At 36.8% G+C, this 7784-nt stretch overlaps 1 protein-coding gene across 1 annotated transcript in view; it reads right to left on the bottom strand.

The window, feature by feature from the left end:
• The window catches only part of LOC107560340 (disks large homolog 3-like), a 56941-nt gene that overhangs the window by 21761 nt on the left and 27396 nt on the right, over window positions 1-7784 (bottom strand). The window lies entirely within an intron of this gene.

The raw sequence follows: 7784 nt of genomic DNA, 5'->3' as shown, positions 1-7784 counted from the left end.
GCAGCACAGAAAACAGCGCGCGAGTGCAGAAGTGAGTTCTATTTCGTCTTCTTGCAGTTGAATCTTTTGAAAACACAATAAATGCGCATACAGAAATCGAGAAGCAGAATCGAAATGTAATTTTATAACAAGTAATTTGATTCCTAACCTTACGGATCTGATTTGATTTCCGAAATTGGAATAGCTTTTCGATTCCCAACCCTGCTACTAAATTATTTCATTCTTGCATGCAAAAAGACCTGTATGGTGACTATGGGGCTATGTAAAATATTTTTTGCAACTTACTAGGTTTATCATTTGTAATTTTTTCCCCGATAATGTCGATAATCGTTTGTTGACATCGACAACGCAATACTTACGAGACATCGTCGATATACGATAATATCGTCATATTGCCTAGCCTTAATATGTAGCACAAACAGATTTTCTTTACGGAATTCTGATTTTATCTGATTTCAGAATTATTGAGTAATGTGTAGCATCTCACAATTCCATATAGAAAAACATTATAATTTTTATTATAATAATGTACAGTATGAAAAAAATGCATATTCATTTTAACATGGGGAGTCTATGGGATTGACTCCCTTTTGCAGCCAGCCTCTAGCGGCCAGTTGATGAATTACAGTTTAAGTCACTTCCTTGTTGGCTTCACGAGAGAGAGGGGGAGGTGTCCGCTTGGTTCGATACATCAAAACGACGATGAATCATCACAGAAATTTGACGATACGAGTATCGATACAGCTGTCCCTGTATCGATATTGTGGCACGTGTGCAGCAGTGGAATGCGCTTAATTTGAATACAAGAACACCGTTTAAAATGGAGTAGAAAAGTGCGAGGTTTCTAAAAAATAATGAATAGAGCATAATATATAGGCTTCAACAAGCAGCGGCAATCTACCATAACTTACTAGGTTTATCATTTGTAATTTTTTCCCCGATAATCGTCTGTTGACATCGCCATTGCGATACTTACGAGACATCGTCAATATACGATAATATCGTCATATCTCCTAGCCCTATCTGTACCACAAACAGATTTTCTTTACGGAATTCTGATTTTATCTGATTTCAGAATTATTGAGTAATGTGTAGCATCTCACAATTCCATATAGAAAAACATTTATTATAATATGTATTATAATAATGTACAGTATGAAAAAAATGCATATTCATTTTATGATTTGCTAAAGACTAAAGAGTGTTATTACATTATACATTTTTGAAGATTACCTTTTAAGTGAGCATTAGATGACAGCAAAGTCTATCTCATAAAAATATGAAGAACAACACATGCACAACTAAAAAGGCATTACTTGTCAATATACAACCAACATTCATAAATAAATAAAAAAATTTATATCAGCCAGTAGCCAGTATAGTTAAGACATACTAGCCATCCCTAAAAAAATAACATAATAGATATATTACACATCCCTAGAAAATAAAAATAATATTCCATCTCCAACTTCATGAAACATTTATTTTATTATGCCAAAAACATTTAAAAATTAATGCAAGTGTGACTGTTGTAATTTTTTCACACATCTTGAGAGTTGAGACAAAGTGCCTTTTTTTTTTTTTTTAGGGTTTTCTTCCTTATTTTGGTGTCCAGATTCTTTCATTTTTATTTAGGCCATTTATTTAACATGGAGCTATAACAGCTATTTTGCAAACAAACAAGTTTTGATTGCTCTTAAGTGTTCCAGTGCATTATTATGTATCGATTAGATATAGATTAAAAAAAGACAAACTGAAGTAGCGACAAATCTTTTTTTTTTCTGTATCGTGTCGTACATTCAAGTTAATTGAATTATCGAAAAGAAAAACAAATGCAGACTGGGGACATGATTTTACTCATTGGTTGTTGATTGGATGGAGGCCGATTTGAATGAGAGCTTACAGTTGATTGTAAGAAAGGGGTGGCATTTAAGTGGACAAAATGATTGGAGAAGTCTGTCATTTTACTGGCAGATTGATTTATGATATTCTTTAAAAAAGTACAAGGTCAAAAAAATTTTTAATTCACAATAGGTTCATAAAATGAAATCAGAAAATGTATAGGGTAAATTTTCTTTTAATGGTTTAAAATATTTAGGCCTGGTTTCATAGACAGGGCTTAGCCTAAGCCAGGATTAGGCCATAGTTCAATTAGGACATTTAAGTAATTTTTATAAACGTGCCTTAGAAAAAAAAACATTACTGGTGTGCATCCTGAGACAAAACAAAGGCACTGATATATTTTAAGATCAGTAAGTGCAAGTTTCTTTCATTTGAAACAGCTCAGACTTACATTTTAGTCTAGGACTAGGCTTAAGCCTTGTCTGTGATACCAGGGGATAATGTCTCATGCCCATTTTTGTGGAATGCAAGGCCAAATAAGAGAATGTGTTGTAAACATTTGTCCCTGCTAGACACAAATGCTTCACAGTTCAAGTTCAATCACTGTCCCCTAAGTTAATGTATGACATGAGGAGTTCAAATTTTAACAGAAGCCAGTCTACAAATAGACTCTGTCCCTTTCTCTCTCACACAAACACACACACACAAAGTAAAATGTGTACTACGTCTCTCATAGTGCTGGTTCCCACCTAATTCAATGAGCTATTCTGGCACAAATTAATGTGTCACTTCTATTTCAATGTAGACGTAAGAGCCCTTGGGAGGGAGAGGCAGGCCATTTATACTCCAGGAGCATCTGACTAAGAAGGAATATGGGGGAGAGCGTGCCGAAACAGATAACTTGCACTGCAACATTCCTGTCATTGTTCACATAGACACTAGTGCTGTGTTCGATACATAGACTGTATAAAAACATGGACGTAGTGTTCGTGACGTGACCCGTAGGTTTCCGAAGAGCGTTTTTGAAGCTCAAAATTGGGCGGAGGCGGCCATCGCCATCTTGGCAGCGCGTCACCGCGCGTCACTCCCAGATAATCGAAAATGGTTGCTGAAGCCACGCCCACCTAGCTTGACGGTGGTGACAGCAGCGGCAATCCACCTGTCACTCAGGTCACGCCCTTAATTATGCAGAAATGTAAGGCTTAATATAATTTAAACTGATTTCACCCACTTCACAGTTGTCAGCAAGGGCAAAATTAGCTATATAGAGTAAAATCATTTTTTTAACCAGGCTGTAAACATGTTTTTTTCTGCTGTAAAGTTGGGCATTTTAACATGGGGAGTCTATGGAATTGACTCTCTTTTGCAGCCAGCCTCTAGTAGCCAGTTGATGAATTACAGTTTAAGTCAGCTTGGTTCGATACATTGATACGACGATGTATCGTCACAGAGATTTGATGATACGAGTATCGATACAGCTGTCCCTGTATCGATATTGTGGCACGTGTGCAGCAGTGGAATGCGCTTAATTTGAATACAAGAACACCGTTTAAAATGGAGTAGAAAAGTGCGAGGTTTCTAAAAAATAATTAATAGAGCATAATATAGGCTTTAACCAGGTTTAATCTGGCTGCAGAGGAACACATCTGGGTTGCCTGATATAAAGAGACGTAATCCCCGAAACAGTGCTTCACACTTGCGCAATATGGAAATATCTGCCAAGTGTGCTACTTATCTTTGTCAACCTGGCAACCATGTGTACGCGCTGTCTCTCCACTGTGGATAATTGTGCTTGCTTTCTGAAAACACTGGTAAGCTTGCAGCTTAGCGATCTCCCCTTCAATATTCTATTCTCAGAAAAGTGTAATTCATCAAGTGTTTATTTACACGAGAGAGAGAGAGAGAGAGAGAGGGGCTGTGTATGTATGAATTACCACCGTTTTGCCGCGTTTCTCTATTAACAGTGAAGCTGTGGCTTTAATTCCTTTAGGAACAATGATGTTACAATGATGCTCCTTGTTGAGAAAGATAATGTAGCTCTTAAGCGATTAAGATATTATATTGATAAAATTGCGGGGCAGCGCTAAAAAGTTTGTGTTGCTGAATGTCTGTGCGCACGCGCAACGTGATCTGTTTGAGTGACTGAACGTGTGTGCGTTAGATACAAGTGAAGACAGCGCATTACTCTTCTAATTTACTTTTTTTTTAAATGTAGAAAGTGTGTTAATTTTATATATTAGAATGAGTACATTACAATATACATTTATTAGAATGAGTACATTATTATTTATGGGCTTAAAAACAAGATGCAAACAATCAGAATATTGTACCTGGTGGTGAGTTCCCAATGTAAACATGAAACATATTCCATTACCTGTGGTACAGTTATGGAGGCCCTTCATAATGCAGAGGTCAACTGCCAATAGTTAGAAATTGCCTTATATAGTTATGCCGTGTTTAATAATCAGCTGTTTTACTTTAATTCTGCTAAGGTGAAATTCAGTACAGTCCTGTATCGTGATACGTATTGTATCGTGACATTGCTGTGATACACAGACCTAATAGACACCAGAGAATAAACTATGCACTGACATACTAAATATTAGTTACAGTGGCTATTAATGCACTTCAAATCTTGTCAAGGACTATAATTGATTTCCTATCCTCTGGGCCAGTCAAATGTATCATCCAAGTTTTCTGATTGGTGTTTACAGCTAGTTAACACAATCTTTGACACATATTGTTGGTGTAGAGAAATTATTTGAATAATAGGCAGCAGCGACACATTTAACATAAATATATATAACATAAACAATACTAGGAAGTTTTCGTGTTGTAGTTTCCACTGAACTACAAAACAACAGCGACGTTTTGTAGGTAAAGTGACTTCCTGAATGGGCCCTTCCCTGCACCTGTCCTCTGATCTCTGCAGGAAGCTCCATATAATAACGCTACAGTCCTGTATCGTGATACGTATTGTATCGTGACATTGCTGTGATACACAGACCTAATAGACACCAGAGAATAAACTATGCACTGACATACTAAATATTAGTTACAGTGGCTATTAATGCACTTCAAATCTTGTCAAGGACTATAATTGATTTCCTATCCTCTGGGCCAGTCAAATGTATCATCCAAGTTTTCTGATTGGTGTTTACAGCTAGTTAACACAATCTTTGACACATATTGTTGGTGTAGAGAAATTATTTGAACATGTCAAATCATAATAGGCAGCAGCGACACATTTAACATAAATATATATAACATAAACAATACTAGGAAGTTTTCGTGTTGTAGTTTCCACTGAACTACAAAACAACAGCGACGTTTTGTAGGTAAAGTGACTTCCTGAATGGGCCCTTCCCTGCACCTGTCCTCTGATCTCTGCAGGAAGCTCCATATAATAACGCATTGAACAAACATGACGGCGAAGCGTCAGGCCTCAAAGTGCAAATATCCCGGATCATTATGACAGGACTGAAGTTTAACTCAAAGGTGAACTACCCTACTCTTCATACTGAATGAAAGCACCATATTGCTTATGAGAATTTAAAATATGAAGCACTAAATGACTTGCTGCTGTGTTTTGTCGTGTTTAAGGTTTGAATATAAAACATTTCTGGCAAATCCTCGAGCAAACAGTTTAACTTAACGTTACCTGTGTCGCTCAGCAACACAAACCTTCCCTGATAAAACATTCTAGGCTAGAAACAAGCTTCACGACGTCATGCCAACGGCCGAGCGGCTTAATAAGTTGTTTTCATTATTTTTCATTTATCATAAAACGCACTACACTATCGTGAACATGTAACTGGAGCCAACATAAATCCATCGTGAACAAACAGCGACGTTTTCCTTTTCAGCACAGCATATTGAAGCACATAAAGCAACTCTACTGTCAGTTTAACGTATAATAAAACCACACTGTGTTTTCCATACTTCACACAGATATTTTCTGAAATACTGTATGCATATGAGCTGAGGTGATCTTACCAGGCGACGGCTAAAGCGCTGTGTTCAGCTCAACCTCTCGTTGTCCAGCTCACTCGAAAACATTTCAGGTAACTTAACGGAAGAAAACCGAGTCAAACAAAAGAATAAACTAGCGAATGCTGCACATCGGCGTGAGGAGGTAAATGCCGTTTTCTTTAGTTTCGAATCGACACGAAAGGTAAATAAATAGTAAAGAGTTTATTGAAAAAGTGTCGGTCTGTCCTGCTTCGCTCCTCCCATTCCAACAGCGGCACCTTCTTCTTTGAAACCGAGTCTCACTCGCTCTCGAGACGCGGGATTTCAACCCGTCCCGCTCACGCGGCCAGCGCGCGCTTATTCCATATCTCCTGTCAGAGGCACTCTCATAGTGATCCAGCAGATGAAACCTAACCCTGACCCAAAAATAAGCTTTTAACCGGTAAAGTCAGACTCTTCCTTCACTCTGTGGATTTTAGTCAATGTAGTTCTTTCCCCCTCTTTTTTTCTCTCAGGTTGATCCCTCCCACTAGTTTCATCCCAGTACTTTCATTCAAGCGTGAACTTGAGAAGTCCGACTCGTTTTATTGAATCGGTTCGTTTGAACAGTTAATTTCAAAGAACCTGATTCAGTGATTCTTTTACGTCATCGCACGGTGTGGCACATTAAACGTACCGATCAAGCCGCCACACATTTCCAAATAGTTTCGTTAGTAAAGATGCTTACTGTAATTTTCCAAAATCCAAGACTCCTAGTTCAGTTTGTTACAGCCATGATTCATCTTATAAAAATATATTTAGAATCGAAATATAATTTGCTGCAATTAATTGCTTATTGTGAACCGGTTCAAATGATTCTTTAAAACGTTTCGACTCAAATAAGGATTCATTCCAGTGAATTCAGTGAAACTTCAATGGCAGTCATGCTGTTTATCCATACATAGTTGTGGATAAAGTTGTATTATTGAACACTTCACTGAGCAGAGTATGTCAAACAAAAATCTACCCCCTTAATTCTAAAAAAGCCAACCAATTAGGGATGGGCGTATCGATCCAAAGTATCGATATGTCGATACTGACGCGAGTATCGAAAGTATCGATACTCAAACAAAAAATATCGATACTAAGGTGTGTTTTATTTACCAGTGATTTTGTTAATTTAACAAAAATATAATGCGTACAATATGCATTGAATTGGACGAATAACCTTTGTTAGCGAGTAATTGTGTAGGATAGAACTATTTTCCTGCTCATCTGAACACACGCAAATGTTGCAAGACAGAACCAATCAATCACAGAGAGCGTTCACTCACTGCTGACAGTGCATTCAAACAGGGCTGCTTTTCCCAAAAGTATCATAAGAAAGCATTAAAGCTTTTGGTAACGGCAGCCCTGAACAATGCTTATCAGAGAACAGAAGGACAGAGTTATTTCCCAATAAACAAACTGAAATTGTAGCCTACATAGTTTGTGCAATTACAGTTATTTAAACTGAACGTTGAAATATAATATTGATCATGTTCTATTCTGTAATGTTAATAGAAATCATACACTAGTAACATACACTATAAAAAGGTTGCATTTTATGCATGCAACAGCCATTCACTGGCAGTCCCTAATGGCAATACAAAATATTGCACTAAATCAAAAGTTAAAATGTTACAAATAAGTTCGAATATTAATGTTGTAATACTGGTAGCACTAATATAAAAATGTGATGATATATGTTACAAAAAAAGTAACAATTTTGAAATACGTTGATGGTTGTATTTTTTTGTATTTGATCTCAGTATTCCTATTAGTGTTGTATAAGTTTTTTTTATGCATAATAGTAACCCTAGAATGTGATCAAACAGTTTAAAATAGCTGGGCTAAGATATATAACAATTTTTAAGACTGCAGAAATATGTTAATTCAGTATACACATTATGCCACCGGTTACAATTGTGACTGACCATAAAATAAAAATT

The sequence above is a fragment of the Sinocyclocheilus grahami genome, unplaced genomic scaffold (genome assembly GCF_001515645.1).
Source record: "Sinocyclocheilus grahami isolate Dianchi unplaced genomic scaffold, SAMN03320097.WGS_v1.1 scaffold23.1, whole genome shotgun sequence".
In the NCBI taxonomy this organism is placed as follows: Eukaryota; Metazoa; Chordata; class Actinopteri; order Cypriniformes; family Cyprinidae; genus Sinocyclocheilus; species Sinocyclocheilus grahami.
The sequence above is the reverse complement of the archived record's forward strand: the minus strand, read 5'-3'. Positions and strand labels throughout refer to the sequence as shown.